Genomic DNA, 21752 nt, shown 5'->3' on the forward strand with positions numbered 1-21752 from the left:
TATCGAAGGATTATGTTTCTAAATGATTTAAGAGGACGAGAATATCGAAAATTTTCCATCAAGTTGCATAGTCATACTTTTACGTTTGCATCATTGTGTACGCAACTTATCTCTGACATTAACAGTCATGATAAGTACAGACCTCTTCAATCTGGAAATAAATTCTAAACTTATCGCTGATTTTGTCTTTATAATCTTTAGCATACGAATAATATCATTAAATCGATCGGTTCTGTTCGAAGAATTCATATTACGAAAAATGATTGCACGTGGTCTATTCGAAAAGTTAATGAGATTACTTGCTTTATCGTATTAGATACACGAATAAAACTTAAAATACACACGATGCTACTTTACATTCTAAAAATACCATGCGTAAATAGTATTGCGACGTAAAGCCAACTCGTTGCGTACAGCAGGGTAACATTTCACATAACGTCGAACGAGCAACATCCCATTAACCCGTCAACATCGACGAGGCAACCGCAAGCAATAACTGCGAACTTCATTCTAATTTACTTAACGCGCATTAGCAAGTGGCGACGACTCGTTCGTCGAATAATCGTGTCCACGCTTGGTCCGATCCATTCTGGCTCGCACGTGTGTTCATACGAAAAGCAAACTTGCACATGCTGTCCATATGCTTGAACAGACACGCGTGCAAAAGAGTACGTTTTGTAAATGCGCTCGTTTTCGACACAACGGCGATGTAATGCTCTTGCGAGCGCACTCTCGCTTCTGCAGTTCGCATTCGTCTATGCACATTGTACATCCGCTCATATCGATCGGCAATGGATATACCGTTACGATTATTGACGATCAGTATGGGTGTGTACTTGAACAGTGTCTGATACACTAGGTATTCATGATGAGTCGATAAATATTGTTATCTAAAATAATTCACCTTCCCTGTTGACTGTAGCAAAGAATATTTTAGATCAAATATCATATTATTTAATGTATCTTATCTTCCCGCTAATTCCAAACTTCAAAAAAGCAACGAATTATACATATACACAAACCAACTCGTATTTCCCCGATATCTCAACCTTCTTCTCATTTACGAAATTCGCGAAGCTAGTCCACATATCGAACATATCGAACATATCGAGAAAGCAAAATTTCATAGTGAAGATAAGTAACGGGGCGACGTATTGGGACGCCTCGAATCCGTTTGTGAGAGGGTTTCACAAGGTGTTTGCTCGCTCGGCGACGGTTGGGTATACGACAAATAGCAGCGCGACTCAATTATTCGAGGAAGAAGGTGACACGACAGAAGCTTGAGGAATGCCAGTCGAAGCGGGGAAGCGAGGAACTTCAAACGTGTGTGCGCATATGCACCAACGATATCCTCGTGAATTCGATTCGAGGCACGCGTGTTGGCTGACTGATATTGCAAAATCGCTGCACGTTACTTATTAGCATAAACTCTTTGTTGCCTATGACGCCGATTTACCGGACGCATCTTCTCGTCCCTCGTTACGCATCGATTACATTATGTTATCGTTCGATTTTCCCAGGAAGATTTAACGACTATTCGTGCTCGATTATTCGATGTAACAGTACACTAAAAATTTCAATTCATGATCAGAAACATTCGAAGACAATGGGATTAACTAGCGGAACATTGCATCCTGGAGAGTAGCAATGGTCAAGTAGTTCGTTCGCAAGTTGATGCAGTTGCACGACCTAAATTTCCCGTTCGTTAAATATTTCACGTTGCAGTGGTGACCGTGTATATACGAAAGGCGATAGTCGACGAAAAGCAGATCCGCTTTTCTTGGCGTTAACGTGCCGACGATCCACCTTGTTTGTCGATAGCGTTGCTCTACCGTGATCAGGGTAAGATAACACATTTCTGACGTTTACAGAAGTCCCTCGGCGCGTGACTACTATCTACTAACATTTCGTCAGACATATTTACGAGCTGTATACCGTACTAGTGACTTCAGAAATTATATACCTTTTCGTGATAATATCTGAAATATTTCATTCCTTGAAACGAAATAACTAGAATAATTCTGCGACAAACAACTTGATGTTGATCTTCTAAACAGATTTACGCTTAAAAAGAATACGTTTATAGACAATGTGATTCTCATTTGCTTGATATTTTTATTAATGTTTGAATAAATTCGTGAAGTAATTTCATGTAGTGCGTTCTATATTTCATTTGTTTTCCTCTTTTTTTCTACTTTTCCTGTATTACAGTGGTCCCAGTCGATATCTGTACGATGCTTCGAACAATATTACAAGCAGTGACCTTTTCGCAAGATGTAAGAAGTGTGAAAAAAGCTTTATTATGACGTGCGCCAGGCCTGTTCCCAATTCCTAGCACTGACAGCTCTACGTGCTGATGCTATTTACGCTTGTTCGAAATAATGTTCTCCGGTGGTAACTGGTCACGCGACCAGGCAACGAAAGGTTTCTTCTTACCATGGAAGACATGGATCTGCAGAATATTAATAGGTGCTGTTTACAATACTTCGTAATGCAAAATATATTGTAAATTATATGAAAAAAAAACTACCCATTATTAAGAACTGAAATTATTTTATATTTGTATACTAACGATAACGAGTAAATAATGACTACGTTCTTAAGAAAGAAAGCTATTTGCTTTCCTTCGAGCATGAAAACTACACTTATTGAAAAGATCCGTAATGCCAACTGTACACGAACCAATTTCAAAATTCTATTCATCAATAGCATCCAAGAAATGTTATATAAGGGAAAGTAGGTTACACCAAATTATCCGGTAAAGTAATCCACCTTGATCAAAACTGCCGCACTGTGTATATATTGTACGCTTGCTATGTTTAATTACAAAATAGGAATTAAACAGAATCGTATCGTTAAATTTATTAAGTTTGATCTAATAAATGTACTAACAATGGATAATCACATATTTAAGAATACTTATGTTTAAAACTTGTGAACAAGGTATTTGTCCACTTTACATAAAAATAAATTTTATACAACGAAAGAAAATCTATCCAATAAAAAGCAACCATTCCCATGTTATATAGAAATATAGTATAGATAATATTAGCGCCATCGTATTATTATTGTGCATGTCGATGAACTACATGAAGGTAGTTTCTCGTTATATTCGGGTCACCAATAAAGGAAGGATATGAGTCGTTGAGGTTACCAACGACAGGTTGAATAAATTATACTGATCATTATGCGTCAGAAGAGCGACGTGCAGATCGTTCAATGAAGTATTCACACATTGCACTTGTATGTATATTCCCGCGAAGATGAAAGGATCGTCAAAACTTCCTGTTTCTTCTTATATAAAGCAAGACTTACTTTTTAATCATCCGTAACAAAATTGTTATTTTCCTGTAAAAACTGAAACTACAATTTATCGCAATTTTTCCTTCTTCGAAAATAAAGATGAAAAGAGAAATGCAACGGTATTTAGTTATAGTTCATTTCTATTATAATTTATCTTTGGTTTTTATATTTTCTGAATCAACTTTTCCCTTCTCTACCTACTTAAATGTTTTCTGTTGCCAGAGAACATTTTTTAGCAGCAAATAATTTCGAAGGGAGAGCTATTTATTGCACAGATCTTGAACTGAAAGTCAAATATTTGAATTTTGAAAAACTATGAGGACCACGCTAACAAACAATTCCGTTATACCGATGATCTTTCACTCTTCACGTTGCAAGTTCATTATCTTGGACTCCTATGCTTACGCTAAGTGAAAGTCACCTCGCAGAAACATCTGTACTCGGGTTAGTGCACCAAGAAGATGTTTGAAGTGCATGGCTGCCCTTGAGAACAGCAGGTTCTCATTAGCGGTATTTACTCCATTACCAAACGAAAACTTAATTGAATTGAACGCTCAAGCAGTACGTGACTTCTCGACGAACACGAAATTACATTTACTTTTTTAAAATTCCTTCTTTTTAATTTAATTAATAAGTACGTGGAACAGATGTTTGTATCTTACTAAACGTAAGTTGCTTATATAGTTCCTCTGTAAGGAAAAATGAGCTCCAATATATTTAAAAATAGGATAATTCAATGATAAGTAAATAAAATAAAATTAAAAAGAGTAAAGACACATGGATACCTGACTCCCATGGCACATGGTGTTATATAGGATAACGTCACTCTAATGTCAGGTGAACTTTGCTGCTACTAAATATTCGTTCCTAAGCATTAATTACTGTATACGTGAGTATAGGTCACTCGTTGAAATTTTTTCCTGCTGCAACAGCTCTTTAATTATAATCCGTCGTGAAATGACCTTTTAAAAATGTCGTACGTATACCATTGATGTTTAATTACTTTCGTGTGGAGTTTTCGAGTAATGCTGTTCAAAGTAAGCAGCTAATGAATTAGAGTTTATGAACTAAAAGATAGGAGAGTTTCCTAATAAAAAATTTATTACTAGATAGTTTTTGAAAAACTGCAAAAATTGAAGAGTCGCTGTTATACGCGATCAATTACATAAAACGTGTATAAACAAGAGAATGAACCAATTTTGTTACAAAATATTATCCTAATAAAAGAAATTCAATTTTAATAGCACACTTCTTTATTCATAGTTTTAAAGCTAACATCAACTACAATCATTTCACCGATAATTCAAGAACGATACAATTTTTCAGTCGATTAATGTCCAGCTTTCACGGGCAGGAAATAGGACTAAAGATATTTTCGTCCACCCTCGGCATACGTTAAATTGGTAGAAACGGGTATTGGGGTGTAATGCGTTCGTTCTCTCGATAACGGGACTAGCTACCCCTCTTGCAATAAAAGGGGAGCGAATGACGTCATACGCGCATTCAGGGCTCCCACTAGGGCTAGTAATTGTTCGTCTGTGTTTGCTGTACTTGCTCACGCCCACAATGGACATACACAGAAATCATTCGATTATGTTACACGTGCGTTTATGCCTCCGTTTTATAAATAGCAACATATACAGAGGAACGGTATGACGAGTCGAATAAGAAACTCGAGTAACGCAGAAATAAAAGAACATAATGTTCCTGCAGCACTCTTCGTTGTTCATGTAGAAACACCACTTTTCCAATTCGTGAAAAGAAAATTTCGAATGGCTTGCAAAATATCTCACGCAAGCTAATTTTTATGTATTGGTTAACGTTATGTGCTATTCAAATAATCGAAGTTTCTTTAAATGGTGTTCCTTTAAACCTCCCGTAGACTTCAAAACACGTATAAAAAAGACATCACGACCATAGAGTATCGAAGGAGGCAAGTGTTTCTTTACCGTTTGAGGTGTGCCGTTTGTCGGCTACAATATTGGTAAAACTGGTTGGTAAATTGAATCGAGAACCGGGTGGTCGAATAAGCGTGAAACGGTTTCCCGTCTGATCGTGAGTCACTGTATGTGCCAACCCAAACCGTGCTTTACTGCTCGACAGAATCGAGTCAGCCTATTTCGTGTGCCTTACATTTCGCCTACTCTGCTAACACCCTTATCGATCGAATCTACAGTCAACGAAAACAAGTTTTTCTTGCACGCTCATATTTCAATTTTCATAAAGCCTGCTTCTTGATTGTTACAAAGGAGTGACTAATGACTATCGATAAATTGACTTCAGTTCTTGTTTTCCCTGAAAGCTGCTGTGTGTACTTTTCATTTAAACACTGAAAAATCCCACATGATCACGAATGTATTGGAAGACACTCAATTTCTTCCGTAAATGTCACGCTACATCAAACTCTCAATCTATTCTATGGAGTCTAATTCATTATTTGGGTTAACATACATTTTACGCATTAAGAAATAATGAATTTCTATAACTTTTACAAAAACATTATCAAAACGTTGAACTCCGCCCTTATAATGATTCGTATCCAAAAAATTAACCACGGCAAGACAGGCATCCGAGTGCTCGAAGCCCCAACATGACCCTGCGATTGTACTTCGTCTACCTTCACTAATCCCTTGGTTAAGCGAGCCTGACTCGTGCGTGAACGTTTCCGGTTTGCCTCGGATAACGTATACCAAACGTGCACGCAAAACCCACGTTTCTAGAAAATCCAATGCGGAGGTGGTTACCTGTATCCTATCCAAATCGACGCGGTTAATCGAGAGGATCAAATGTCACCAACCGGTTATCGTTTGGTTAACCTTGCTATCACCTCGGTACACACGGAAAAACGTATCTATCTCGTTCACCGAGCTGATGTGGTTTTGGATCTCTACAGTTGGTCGTTATGTGCTCCGAGTAACGTTATACGGGAAAATAAATCACGTTTTCTTTTTTTTCCTTGTCAATGGTCTTTGACGCGTACTCGATGGTTTTGAGTGATGGGATAGTTTTCTATTGGAAGCGTACAAAGTGCCGTGGAAATGAAATATTTAAGGTTTCTAAAATATCCGTGGAATCATAATATTTTAAGTAGCTAAAATATCACATAAAAAGCATGCACTGATTATAATTTGCGGTAATACATCGTATTGCGGTATAGCACACTTCCGTTGTTCCGTCCTATATATCTGTATATGATAGGAGTCTAACTATTCGTAGTTTAATTTTTATCAAAATTTTTTACTTAAACGAGATACAAGAGTCAAACTAAACTCATACGTTTCTTTCTTTTACAAAATATTTTGAATTGAATTTACCTTCAGACTGGTGGCAATATCTAAATTTATCGTACGTTAAATTCATTTAATAAATGCAGCATATAGGTCATGGTATGTTATAATACACGATATTTCTAAAAGGACTTGAATAAGGCCTATGTATAAACATACATGCCTACATGTTTTGACGTCAGATAATCAATACAATAACGATCGCATAAAAGCACTCACTCATATTGGTATTGACATAATATCGCGGGCAAAGCAATATACCGATAGAAAACTCTCACTACAGCGTAACAGGTACAGATAGTTGTTTCCGCTTTCGGTATTTTAATAACAGAAAATTTACGTTAGCCTGGAGAAGCGATAACATAAAATTCACTGATCTAATCCTGCTCGAGCAATGCGTAATTTTTTATCGTTGAAAGATTTTTCAAATCTAGCAAAAACATGGAGGAACAAACGTTAATACGTAGGTATCGTTTTCGTTTATTGAAACGAACATTAAATTATTGAAAAACTGAAATAAGAATTGGAAGACGGTAGTAGAATTAGAAATAACCACTAATATTCAAATATCTTTTACCGTAATAAAACAAAAATGATAGCGTTAACGTTATTGTCAACGGAGGTTTTAATGCAAAATTCAATTCGGTTCAAATAAGCAGAGCTAATAAACAGTTATTCGTATACGCACGACCTGCTTTCTTACAAAATAACGCAAAAGTGCAAACGACCTATGAGTATATTTAACTTTGTTGAGTAAATACTCTGTCCCCTTTTCAGTGTTGTCAGGTAAGCCGTGGTCATCAACGTATTACGGGCATGCTGTCCAGACAGAACACCAGCTCTATTAAAAAGGATTGATAAATGTCTTCATAAGTATTGTACTACGATATCGTTAAACAGTAGGGCATTGGCAACTTTTTCATCAATACATGTGTATTACTGATTTCTGTTTCTTAACGTTGTAGTCACAGAAATTCCATATTTTTTCATCGCTATTTCTTTTATATACAATAGATTTTATGGTTTTGTAAAATTTAAAGAAATTAAGGTATCTGTAATATCGTTGTAAACCATTGCTTGGTCTTTAGTAGATTAAGCACCTAATGATGCCTAACTTTTCGCAAGTGTGCATGGCCTCTCGACCGATCCTACCCAACCCTTGTCCGATATTTATAAAACCAAAACTGCACTCAACCATCGACCCAACCGCTCATTCTTTTCCAGTGAACCGTGAACAGAATCACTTACAGGAGAGGCAAAGAAGCCAAAAGCGAAACGGTGGACGAAAAAGTGCGAGCGCCGGGAAAGGAAAAGCGAGCATACGTGCGGAGTAACGTCAAAGGCGTGAGAAGGGGAGTGACGAGTGGCGAGCAGCATGATGGGATGAAAAAGCCGAAAGGCAGGAACGAAACGGGGAAGGATCCCGGCGGACAGTGGTGCGAGCTATCGGGTAACATTCGTCATGGTGAGTGCGGAGACGTCGACCTCGCAGATACGCCGATCAGACTAGTCCGCAGTCCTTCTCTCGTATAACGACAGAAACCAGCAACCAGCAACCGTCAACCGTCAACCGTCAACCGTCAACCGTCAACTAACCAGCAACGCGTCAACACACTGGAACATGTAAGTGCACGACAAATTTAATCTTCTCGCGAGCCGATCCCCGCTCGGTTCCGCGGCGGAACGCTTCGAGACCTCGTTTCCGCCGAGAGATTCGTGGCCGGTCGTTGGCCGATGAAAAACATCGTCGACGAGAGAGGCCTGCCACGAACCGAGCGTAATGAAAAAAAAAAAAAAGAAAACGGAGAGGGACCATGGAACGGCTCGTAATATCGGCCACTCGCTCTCCAGTCGTTTCATGGCACCGACTACTGCGATTATTGCGTCATCGATACGGTGGATGCGGTGAATTTGCAATTGCCGACTCATAATCGCTGAATATTATTTATCTTAAGTCTCGAGTAGAAATTTAAATATTTGGCAGCATGGACATGAGAGTATACAATATCATTGAACGCTCCAGTTGAAGTACTAACTTTTTCTAAATCTACGTAATAACAGTTCGTTTGTTATTTTAATTTAGCTCGACAAACCAACGACATATCGTCGATTGTGTTTTCGACGCAGCTAAGTACAAAATCGTGAAATATAAAGCGATAAAGTAGAATCATAGAACCGACAAACCCAATAAATCCATAATACTTTTACGAACAAAAGAGCAAAAAGATGATACACATATCATACTTCCCAAAGAGTACACGGGAACTTCCCCTAAACCGCAGAAAGATACTCTTGTTCTGTGCAAAACCACGCCAGGTCAACGACTCTTTAACTGGTACGAAATTAACCCTTTGCAAGAGACTTCTACCTCCACTCAGGAGTCCTCATAATCGCTTGTTTCTAAACCTCAATTTCGTCTCACGGCAAATTATATCAAAGTGAGAGATAACGTGAGAAATAGAGGAACAGACAGGTCCGTTGATTCGTGCAGCAGAACCGTTTCCACGTATATAACTCGATCTACGTTAAGGTGTCCACCCACGATAGCGTGTCTACGACCAACCTGACCGCTTATCGACATCTGTAAGTGCACCTTGAACGAGCACAGCGACGACTTTATCCATCGTACTGATTCAGCACGGCTGGTTATCAATAAATTAACGTGGCGTAAACTTGACGCGTTATCGCCGTCACGCCTCTCTCTTTCTCAGTCGAAATCGGCGAATCGTGGGATGGACGTATTGCAACAGTGCGATAACGATAAACGCATCGCAATCACGACTAGAATGCCAATTCAAAGAACGGCTACCCACGAATCGCTAATTTATTCAAAAAACTTGTTTATTTAATCAAAAATATTTATTTTTCTTAATTTTCTTTAATTTAACTTCCTAATTTTTCGCATTTCATCGTAACAAGAAATTCAATCTCTCATAACGCAGAAATAACGTTATAGATTCAATCATCGTATGTTTCCTGCAAAGATTCCCAAAGGGTAAGCGTGAGCCATTTTCATTGCAACCTGCGCAACCTCTACATAGGAAAATGTGAACCAGCGAAACCATTCAGAGAAAAGAGAAAAATTCCTTTAATCGCACCTACTCTGCAAGTACAAATTTCTCCGATAGCATATCGATATTACGTCGATTCATCGCTTTAACAGCTGAGCAATCTTCCGGGCTAGTACGTAAGTAATACGTTGCAAATTTAGGTGTAGCGTATCGTGTACACACATGCGTATGCACCTGCGATTTGGTTTAACTCACACGACACCGTTCATTCCTGTCGCGTTGTAATCGAACGTAAACGTTTTCAGTTCCCGTTTACGCAAAACCATACAAACAACACGCACACGAATCGTTTCAGCATAAACCACCAACCTGAATGTTCGGTACGTTTCTCGGCGAAAGATGTCCACGTATACATTAATAAAAAGTCGTCAGCAGGAACACACGGCTCGAGCGGCGCATCTTGCACGCGATATCAAACTTTCCTATAAAGCTTAATCGTGGTTGAAGACCTTCGGCATAATCCAGACGTGGATTAAGGTGCAACCGTACAAGCATATTCTTCACAAAGTACCAGCCATCGGCCTTGATTAAAAGCCTTTATTAATGTCAGGTTGTTTGAAAACTCAGTTTCATGGTCTGACTGGATAAAATCCCTAACAAAGGTGCATTATCTCTATAACTGAGGCTTTAGAAGCTACAAATTACTATATATCTCAGGAGCACGTGCGCTCCCAACATCCCACTAATTTCCCTATTGGAATATCAGGAACCTGAAGTTCTATCACGGTAATTAATTTTCTGTAACCAGAATTTTGTCTGTTAACAGCTTCTTAACCCTTGGAAACGACTTTTTCGAAGGATTAACATTCTCCTGACCATTCCGGTATGGAGCAAGATTTCCCAGAAGCATAGTTCACCGACAATTTCTCCAACAGCTCAACTAGGTTTATTGGTGTACGAAGTAAAGATATGGGAAATTCTGGAGGGACATGGAATGGTTATGAAAGGGAACATCTGAATTATGCTACGTAACCGTGCTACATTGTCTCGTACGTAGGACAGAATGGATCATATTATCAACAAAGGGAAAGTGTTATTAGTCGATTATTACATGGAAGCATTGAGTGAAGATGGTAGTCGAGCAGAGGACGTGAAAATGGCTGTTTAACCTATTCGAATGCTCGTATCGCATTTTACGAACAAAATGCTCGTATAATATTTAATTGCTGCATTGAAATAAAAAAATATTAACTTTTCGGTGTAGTTTTGAGATAATCGAATAAAAAATTTAAATTTCAATTTAGAGATTATATTTATAAGGCTTGATTTAATTGTATATTACTCAAACACTTGGTGTTTAAAGTGAAATTATGACAATGTTTAATAACAATCTAGGTTATCTCCTATAATTGTAACCCTATACTGTATTACTATAATTGTAAAAGTAATATGCATGTTATACAATGTATAGGACGATGAAAACAGGTTACGTTACAGGCTGATAAACTACGCACTATTGGAAATCTATAATGCAACGTCCTGTACGCGCGAAAGCATGTCGAGGCATTGTTGTAGTAAAAATAATATGAATTACGATCAGTACTTCTTGCAAACAATTTGTACACGGTTACAAATGAAATAAAGGTTCAATAAAACAATATATCAAGTAAGAACGTATAGACAGAAGGCGAGAAAAGAATCTATCGTTATCTCTTATCATCCGATTATACACTGTATAATGTGTTCTACCTAACATGTAAATAAAAGTTTTTCAAAGTTTTATTAAAAAACTATTCTTAATATAATACAAAACAAAAATAGATAAATAATATTTGTATTGTGACTCAATATAGTTCTTTCCAGGCTGAACTTCTTTGGACAATGAGTAAAATGTTGTTGTTACCAGTTATTAAAAATAGATACCGATATTTACGTTGGCTATAAAAAAGCATTAAAACTTTTTTGCTCCTTCTCTGCTTCGCAAAGGCCACGATTTTTCCAACAACTCAAGTCTTTAGAATACTTTCGTGAACAGAAGTGATGTAAGTATACTTCAACAATGCGACCACGAGAATCGTTGAATACATAAATGCACGTGCAGTATTTCCGTATCGCGCGTGCTGATCGTAGATAAGCAGTAACGATCAAAAGAATGATACACCCGCACACCAAGCACGTATACTGTGTACCATGTAGACGCTTCAAGATTATAAAAAAATTGTTTCCATCTACATAAAACGCGTTCGTCCTATTCACGCGACTCAATTAGTTACGTTCTCTTAAATGTCGTCAGATATAAAAACCTGTTTCTCTCGCAATTATCAGCATCGTCTGCCTAGCCAGAATTCTCCCATTCAACGGCCTTTCAACTATTACGAGACACACTCTGCCTCCGCTCGACTGTTTGAATGAACCGCTTCCATTTACCGATCCTCGGCACGAAATCTGCTTCTCACGCGTAATCGCGGCGATTCGCAGCTCGACTCGCGCAGAGCATTAGTCAAATTAATGGAAAAAATCCAGCCAGTTCCCCGGCTAAGCTGATACTCCAAGCGGCGTGTAAAAGCGACGCGAAAGAAAACCGTGTTTTCACATCGAATGTTTCATTCCGCGCAGCGACATTCGCGGGTGCAAGGGAAAAGACAAGAGAAATGGAAGGGATAACGAGAAGAAGGAAAGGATGGTTTAAGGATGTTCCAAAAAAGATTTTTCACTGTTCAGAGATTTACGATCTGCGTTGTTTTGTTGCTTCGACCCGGATTTTGTATGCTGAGTAGGGTATTGTATAGGGTGTATGCTTCTTCTTCCTGTATACTAAAAATATACCTGTTTCTATTGATAACATAAAAATTAAAGAGTTGGAGAAATAAATATTTTAAGGTAAAAACAAATTTTCCCTAAAACTCCATCTACTTGGCAACTATTTTTAAAAAACTTACATCTTTGGCTCTAAGCGGTGTAAAATGGAAAAATCGAATACTTATCGTGTTCTTCTCTTATAATCTTCAAATACGTTCATTTGTTCGTCACGCGAATCTCACGGTTCTATTCCATCAACGTCTCATACAAGGACAGCGGAAAAGTGAGTAAATTCATCCGACATAAAAATCCTTGAACGGAAGAAAAAAGGAACAGAGAACAAGGATAAAGAAGAATGTTAGCCAAGATGTTGGAAATTCTATGGTAAGATGTGATTATCAGCAAAAGAGAAACATAAAGAACGGTAAAACGCTGGCTTCCAGCCAGGTCAATGCGAAAGTACCACGCAACGTATACGATAGACGGTTGCCTTCGATTGAATCTCGCTATTATATCTGCATCACTGAACTGCTGATCATACGAACGTGGATTACAGGAGCTGATGTCAGTGCTACGATTGCAGTAACATGTTAGCTACGTAGCCAACATGTACGAACGGGAATCGATGAATACAATTCAGGTCATTGGCAATACCACGTTAAAGCGCCTGTCGGGCAGGTAACTGCGGACTTTCGATCGAGGAGAAAGCCACAAAATTCTCAGGTATTTCTTCGAACTTACGTGTATCGATACTCCGTGAGATTTTTAATCTTACGAGCTCGTTAACCAGTTTGTCGGTGACTCACGACACTGTTTTCAGTGACGCAATAATTACGGTGCTATTTTATCAATTGATAAGTCGTTATTGTAGTGTTATTTTGATATATTTCATTTGAGAAACTCGTTAACGAGTTTGTTCGCATACTTTCAGAAGGATTTGTTAGATTCTTGATTTTTACCCGGATCTTTGAACAATGTTGCGAATTACATCGTCTATAGATGTGAAAAAGTTAATTAAAAGGCATCGTTAACGGCAGTGCTTTGAGTTAGCGAGTTCGCGCAGCTTTTATCGTCACTACACCGTCGACGTTCACTGTACAGAGTATCGTGTACTCTGGCCAATCATTTACGCCACTTTACAGCTTAAGCTTGAATCAGCAGCCAGCAACGGCAGACAGCAATGACACGATGCCATCTAAATTAATCCTTCTTGCGTATAATTAATGTGGAACACTTATACTCTCGAGTATAACACGAGGTCGAGTACCAATAAAATTGAAGGCGCAAATAAGGCAATGGAACGATACGTCACGAATCGTTTGCATCTTTTTCTTATAAACGGATACTTTTCATCGACGCATGTTCGACCGCAGCTGCGTTTATGCGAGTTGCTGATTACATAGGTGCAGATTAACAAAACGTCAAAGGCCGAGCATGCAATATGCACGTGGATAAGCAGATCTTTGTAACGAGACGTCTTAAGAGAGATAGATCGCGTCCAAAGCTCCATTTAAGAATCCACGATGCGAAGACCTAGTTGAATTGGCTTGACCGATAAACTAGCTTCTATTCATTGCGTGATCTCAAAAATTTGATCTTAGTACGCGGCTATACAATTAAATCGAATAATTAAGCTGATTTCAACATTTTAAGTTGATATTACACGCGTATCGCAAAATTACGTGTAGACTCGAATCTGAGACATACAGAAAAATATATTAATGATTGTAAATTAAACAATTAAATTATTACGTATAGATAAAACGAATAAGATATCAAAGCGCCACCTTGCTTCCTCTAAGGTAACGAAATTGGGCGGTTGCAAGGAAAATTTATGCCTATTATCCAAGATCTTGATGAACTATTTAGGTATGATGATTAACGACGAGTAATCGTGTGATATCGGCTCGTAAAGAGAAATCGAAGGGAGGAGGATTTTTTCCATGCCGAGAGGCATTTGCCTTGATATCAAAATTGGTTTCAATACCTTCAATGCCACCCGGACAAGGCTTGCCAATGGAGCAAAGTGACGGGCAATTTACTGCCACTTTTCACTTTCGAGAAATGACGCCGAGTAAACGGATCACTTCACTCTGTTGATTCATGCTTAATGACTTTCAAACTTAATATGCAATTCTCTATTGAACATTACCGTTAAGTGCCATATAATGTGTAGAACTGATAAAAGCACTATTAAAAAGAACCAATTTCACTCTTAAACTTACCCCTTCCACTAGTTAAACACGCGATTAAAAACAGATTGAATAGTCATAAACACTATCCATCATTAGCCGAGTGCAAATTGAATATTTCATGTACACCACAGTCGTTCGATCGTCATCGTTCTGAACTCGAACAAAGTCGATAACTGCTTGCCAGGGAGCATTTCCGCTGCTTTACTCAGCGTGGAACATACGTAATATTTTTGTACATCGTCCAATATAGGTAGGTCTAGAACCGCGACCCAATTTCTCGGATACCATGTGTCTGAAAACGCGGTCAGGTATTATTCTGCGTAGGAATACATATTATGCAACACAAACGTAACAGCATGTACTGCTCGATTAATAGAGAGTAAAGACGCGGCAAAGGCGGATCCACTTGTTCCATGCGTATAAGTACTACACGTTCGTTGCTCCAATTTGATTAGTCAGAAACCGACCGTTCTCGATGCGAAGATTATTATTGTCATACATTAAAATTATTATCTCACATATCAGGTGTGTAAATTGATTTTCCAACGAATTTAATCCTTCGATAATAATAATAATAAAATTCTGAATGCTTGCTTAAGAAATAAATCTCTTTATTCTCAAGATTTCCTGCATTTCTGATGTCATATACAGAAATATGTACACGTTTTCAACTTTTTGTAGAAAGTAAATATTGTCACGAGTATTTGACAGCTATAGGTATAGAATAACAAATTTAATAGAAAGAACAGCCAGACGTTTCTGGACTCTCAGAGTGTAGTTTTTAGTATATGTAATTTTTTAGGTTTTTTTTTTTTTTTTTAGTATAAGCAACTTCCTTGCGAAAAGTGAAGGTATTGTATTCTTCATTACCTGCAACTTGTCTATTATCTTGTTTCTACTTAGAAGATTGAAATTGAGGCTCCTAGTCTCAATATCATAAAATGACCACAATACCGTCAGTCTAAATTTTCCTATGTAGAAAAAAATTTACGACACAGCGAAAACATTTCAAGGAAGTATGACACAAAGATACAAATTTTTAACCAGAGATTGCCTTCAAGTAGATAATTTTATCTTTCTCTACCAGAACCGGTCAAGTAGTCATTCTAGATTCTACTCTGAGCAATTCTTTTCCTTTTACGATCCTGCTAAGGACACAGATGCATACGTATATATATATATAGATTACATGGTGCTTGTAACATGTTAATGATTGTCTATAATATTTTTGACAAATTCTATTTAAAAGTATGAAAAAAATTATGTGTTATTTTTGTCATCATTTTGTCATACCTACTTTGCAAATTTGATTAATTTGCATTCGATTAAGAGAGAACGGATCTTTTTTAGTGTACCAAAATTATTTAATCACTTACGAATACTTAGTGTAATAAAAATAAGATATCGAAAATAAAAGAGGAGCAAACGCGTAAAAGGAAAAGAAAATTGTACAGAAGTAAAGGAAAAATTAAGACTGACGAGTCAAATTTCCAATTAATAAATACATATGATATTGCTTGAATCTTGTCTTTATGAACGTGATGCGCTGGGACAGATGCCGAAAGCAGAAGAGGACACGGTGCAGAACTCGAAAATCGTTATGCGAGACAGAAAAAGTTGTCGGGCTGGTGTGACACTGGATCGTGCCGGAGAAATTTAAGCGCGCGTATTGAACATGAAAGAAGAGCATAACGAACAGTCGAGAGAGACGAGTAAAAGAAATAAAAAGAAGGAGGCGACGTGAATCGGCGAGGCATGAATAACTCGTTATTTGAACATTGTATGGGAAAAAATTATTACGACGGAAAAATACGTATTGAGAGCGACAAAACGATGTTTCCTTTTTATCTAGTTAAATATAACATACAGCTGACCCTCAAATAACATGGGTTTGTACAACGCGGATTTCTTTCTTGGTCAATATTGTATGTGTTTCCACGAAAAGATACATACTATGTACATATGTAAACCGTGTAGTAAATCGTGACTTTGTAACAAACTAGACGGCTAACGAAGAGCGTTTACAAGAACGCGAATCGCCGTTGCTAAAAGACAATCGGGCACATAATGCCAATAACATTGCCGTTGTCGTGAGATCAGTCGTGCTTCAATCATCGGATCATCACAGCAAATGTAATATGCATTTAAATAACATAAGCGCGCGTGTGTGTATATGCGTATTTTCTCTTCCTTATACTAGGTAATTTTCTTAATAACATTTCCTTTTCTCTAACTTATTTTAATATAAGAATACAATAATAGCATGTGTATGTACATATGTAGTATACAGAATAAAGCTTTCAGTCGACAACAGATTATTACACGCGTATATGTACATACATAGTCAAGTTTTTGGAGATTCCAAAATTATACGCGCACATTGTTCGATGGTCAGCTGTAGTAGAAGTTAAAATATCAAAACAACGATTAACGGAAAAATCGATTAGCCAAACAATTAATGGAAAATTTAAAGATGATCTCTTGTAAAAAAGATTGAGTTAATACCCGAGGGCTAATATCGCGTAAGCAATATTTTGGAAAATAACGAACGCGTCAGTTACTGATCCATGCCATTCATATTTCAATGTTACGTATAATTATCAGAAATATGCGTATCTCTCGCGGAACTTATTGGCAATGCATTTACTACTTTGAAACGCTATAAACGACAGAAACATGTCGAAATTATCGCATTATTACGGCATAATGTCGAAAATCGTTGCATCGAATTCGTCGATATTAAACCAAGTGTTTCAAAGATTTTCTTGCACCGTACACAACACGAAAGTGTGGACAAACGAGCCGCGATGCAAAACGCGTTGGATTGTGCAACGACGCTCGATTATGGAAGCCTGCAGGTAAGTTGTCCCCGTTTCTTCTGCCATATGCCACATTCCACCGTTTGGCAAAAGCACAGAGGAGCTCTCCGCAATCACCACGGATGTGGAAACAATGCGCCGCGTAACGATGCGCTTTTTCTCGAAAAAAAGAAAGAAGAAAAAAATAGAAAGTGGAAAGCCATGGTGATATTACGGCGGATTCCGAACCGATGATCGCTCGACCGTGCTTCGGCAACTACTCTACCATTCTTCTACCATTTACCCGTGCACCGTTATGCTGTAAACAGCCCACGAAGGGTCAACATTCGCGTCGTGCAGTGCACCTGTTTCGTTTCTCGTATTGCATTGCATGAATTTCTGACCGAAGAACGGACATAAATACGTTCGAAAGCGTTTCATTGTTGGTAAGACAGCTAAGTAAACGAAACGTTTGGTGCGATCGTGCAATGCTTAAATATATACAGTACTATTGTAGTCATCCTGTTAGACAACTGTGGTTTAGTTCAATTAGTTCTCGTACCGCAAAGCACATGTTACGAGTAAAACGTGTTAACTAAATTTATCACTTGTCTGTTATTCAATTTCGCACGAACACTTCCCGTATTTGAATAATTTTGAAAAATTGCTCGCGTTAAAGGGGCATGATTAAGAATTTCATCGTCACCATCACGACCAGTATTCACAGGATGATATAACTGTTGCTTTCTACCAGCTGAGAAGATGATACGTCGCGATGTAATTCTGCATGCTTAGAATGTACAGTTACAAAACAAATAACCTTTTGCTTCGAGTCATCCGAACGTGTCGCAAATCCAATTGATCGTTTTAATATCTATATGAATTTTAACAATCCGAAACAGTCAGTTACACTTTTAAAACCAAATCTTGTTTACACGTGAAATTGGAAACTCATCGGTGAAATACGATATTTTAGAAGAACTTGTTTAGCGACACGTTGATAATGGATTTGAGAATAAAACGTTGAAATCTAGATTCTGCATCGTACGCGGAATTTAATCATTTTTTTTGTCCGCTGACAGTCGCGTTACTTCATCTGCGGTTTTGCGTCTGAATCACCGTAAGACGGAATAACCTTTATTGTTTGTATGAAATGCAGTGAGCCTTGTAAACCACCGACTAATATGAATTTATGACGCATACAGCTAATACGTTCTGCGTAAATCGATATGAATGGATCTTCGAGCGGGCAAAAGCGGTCGAGATGCAAATCAATCATGGATGCTGTTGAGAAGAAAAAGATATTTGGTTCGAAACGTTTTACGAAGTTAGAAAATTATGGTGTTAGAACTAAGATCGTATGTAAATGTGAATCTGGTCATTTTAGCTGATCTCGCGTTTTTCTTTCGTATCAATTTAGCGTTACTATGTACTAATTTGGCAACTTTGATAGTGAATAAACGTTTGACATCTTCCACTAGAAATTTTTTATTTGACTGATTCTTACGATTCTTACGATTAAGGGGAGGAGGGGTAAGGTTAATTCGTACAAAATAAGGCATGTTTTTGTGAATTATTTGTGACGACACAGTTAAAATCTCTTTATTAAAACCAATAGTAGATTAAAGTATGACATTCGAAGAATATTGTATAAAATTTTCACGGAGAAATATTAAAAAATGCGGCAATTGCAGCAATTATTCGGACGTGTCTCGGAAAAAAGGTAGAATTGCGGTGCCCCTGATAACTTGGTGCTGGATCATCTGAAATAAAAAAATCAAAGTTCATTCGTTAGGTAACAGTTTTCCCCAGGTAACGCTGGGAGAGTCTTTCGAAATTTCAATTTTTCACTTTTTTGGATAAATTAGCCGATTTTGCGAAAATTTGCGGCTAATTGTCTCTTCAAAGTGATCTAAAAAAGAGAGAAATTGAAATTTCGAAAAACCCTCCCAGCGTTACCTGGGGAAAACTGTTACCTAACGAATGAACTTTGATTTTTTGATTTCAAATGATCCAGCACCAAGTTATGAGCAATTCTACTTTTTTCCGAGACACTAATTACAATAATTACTGCCATTGCCGTATTTTTTAATATTTCTCCGTGAAAATTTTATACAATATTCTTCGAATGTCATACTTTAATGTACTATTGGTTTTAATAAAGAGATTTTAACTGTATCGTCACAAATAATTCACACAAACATGCCTTATTTTGTACGAATTAACCTTACCCCCCCCCCCCGCCCCCTTAAGCATTAATTTTATGATAGAAAGAATTTTAATAATAAATCATTAATCCAACTACAAGCATTCTAATATATCTTGAAAAATGAAAGAAATGCTACTAGGATATTTTAACTAAAGATGATAAATTAGTTGGGCAAGAAACCCAATACGTAGGAAGCAAAAACCTAAAAAAAAAAGAGAAAATTTAGTAAAAAATACTCTTTACATAAAGGAGCAATTGCCTAATTATGTATTTAAAGCACCAAACGCGCATCTTCTATGGTAATAACGTGTCATCAACCATCGATGCCTACCATCTTTGGCAAATGCACAAGTCCGCGAAGCAACTCGCTGCTTGTGTTTACCCGATGCATAAATTTGTCATTCTGTTTTCCGCGTAAAACGTTTCAATGCACACGAGCGTTAAAAACACACTCGTCGGCTTGGTGGGCTTTGGTGGTGCGACCATTTCAAAGGATTAATGCACACCGTGCCGCTTCGTCGTTTACACTCATGAATAAAGAAATATCTCGACGGTACTCCACCCATAAAACACACGGTTATTTTGAATTCGGTCTCCCGCACACGTCGCGTGTCCCAACACGTGTTCGTATATATGCGCGTTTCGCTCTATACATAATACAGCGATTTACAATATTATTCATGTAACATTGGTGAAAAATCGTTCGATTCCCAAGTCAAGACGATGAACCGTCCAACTATGATAAATATATCATTGACATATTTGCCGATGAACTGCAAATGTTTATGTAAATCCATATCTTTATAAACTTAAGAAAGGAATAGAACTGAATATTTGATACGATACTGTTAAAGTCACTTTGCTCAAAAATAAAGCTGCATTAACGATAATTTTATAGCGATCTCTTTCGTTCCTAGTTATATTGCCACCGTCTTTTATACAGGGTGGTTGGTAACTGGTGGTACAAGCGGAAAGGGGATGATTCTACGCGAAAAAAGAAGTCGAAAATATAGAAGAAAAATTTTTCGTTTGAGGCTTTGTTTTCGAGAAAATCGACTTTGAATTTTCGCTCGGTACGCGTGCGGTACGTTATAACGGATCTCGCTGTAGATCGTTGTCTCGATGGAAAAATAAAAAAAAAAAATTTTTTTATTGTATATTTTCGACTTCTTTTTTCGCGTAGAATCACCCCCTTTCCGCTTGTACCACCAGTTACCAACCACCCTGTATATAGTCTTCATTAGTTGATGTTAATTCGAAATGTAGATTAAATAAATCTTTGGCGCATGTAATTTTCCCTTGCATAATCTATTTACGATATTCATATTTAATAACTTATCATAATTTATTAAACAAGTGAATAAGATTAATTACATTGTTTAGTTGACGATGAGACCAAGGTACATATTTCTCATTAAAAAGATCAAACGTAAAATATAAAACCGGATACAAACGTGCAAACCTATGGAAGATCGCGCAAAAATATTCATCCGTTTTCACAAATGTTCCATCCTGTTCAAGATCAAGATATTACGTACATAGTATGTATCCGAATTAAACAAGCGCAAATACGCAATCTGCTTTGCAGCATACCGAAATTCACCGAGTGCACACGATTCGATACAAATTAGCGCGTGTTACTGTTAAAACTAACAACTAATGATTACATACGTATATACATCGCTCAGCGCCACACACTTCTTATTGTTCAATGAAAAAAAGCATGGTAGTTTAATTGAATTAAATCGTACCTGGAAAATTTTCTATTGTATGATGAAACAAGTACATATTTATTATATTTTTTCTACGTTGAATTCGATAAAAATTTTTGAGTTAACTATACGTATATTATTATTAAAATCAAGTAATAAAATCATCCAAGACATTTGAGATATCAAAAGAAATATCAGTAAATGTTCGTCTGTAAAATCACAGACGAACGAAATTTTATAGATAAACATATTCAGTTTAATCATTTCCCCCAAATTAACCAATTGGTCTCGATTTAACGGGGTTGTCTGGTCTCAATTAAACCGGTTAATCGGGTACTCACGGCGTAATATTATAAAACCTGTGTATGTATCATAAACTTATCGCATCACTGTTCAGTAAAATACAGATACTACCAAATGATAAATCAGCGAAAAAAT

The 21752-nt window shown here is 37.3% G+C and overlaps 1 protein-coding gene and 1 long non-coding RNA gene across 5 annotated transcripts in view; one reads left to right on the forward strand and one right to left on the reverse strand.

Moving 5' to 3' along the window:
• LOC117210638 (wiskott-Aldrich syndrome protein family member 3) overlaps positions 1 to 21752 on the reverse strand; it is a 33915-nt gene that overhangs the window by 10367 nt on the left and 1796 nt on the right. The window lies entirely within an intron of this gene.
• LOC117210646 lies at positions 847 to 10779 on the forward strand. 2 transcript variants are annotated; one of them, XR_004488135.1, is made up of 3 exons: positions 847 to 1842; positions 7815 to 8213; positions 9547 to 10779. It is a non-coding gene; the product is annotated as an uncharacterized LOC117210646 (long non-coding RNA). The 2 variants fall into 2 exon arrangements; XR_004488136.1 differs by having other exon boundaries at positions 10428 to 10779.

The sequence above is a fragment of the Bombus bifarius genome, unplaced genomic scaffold, assembly GCF_011952205.1.
Source record: "Bombus bifarius isolate JDL3187 unplaced genomic scaffold, Bbif_JDL3187 scf7180000008208, whole genome shotgun sequence".
Lineage (NCBI taxonomy): Eukaryota > Metazoa > Arthropoda > Insecta > Hymenoptera > Apidae > Bombus > Bombus bifarius.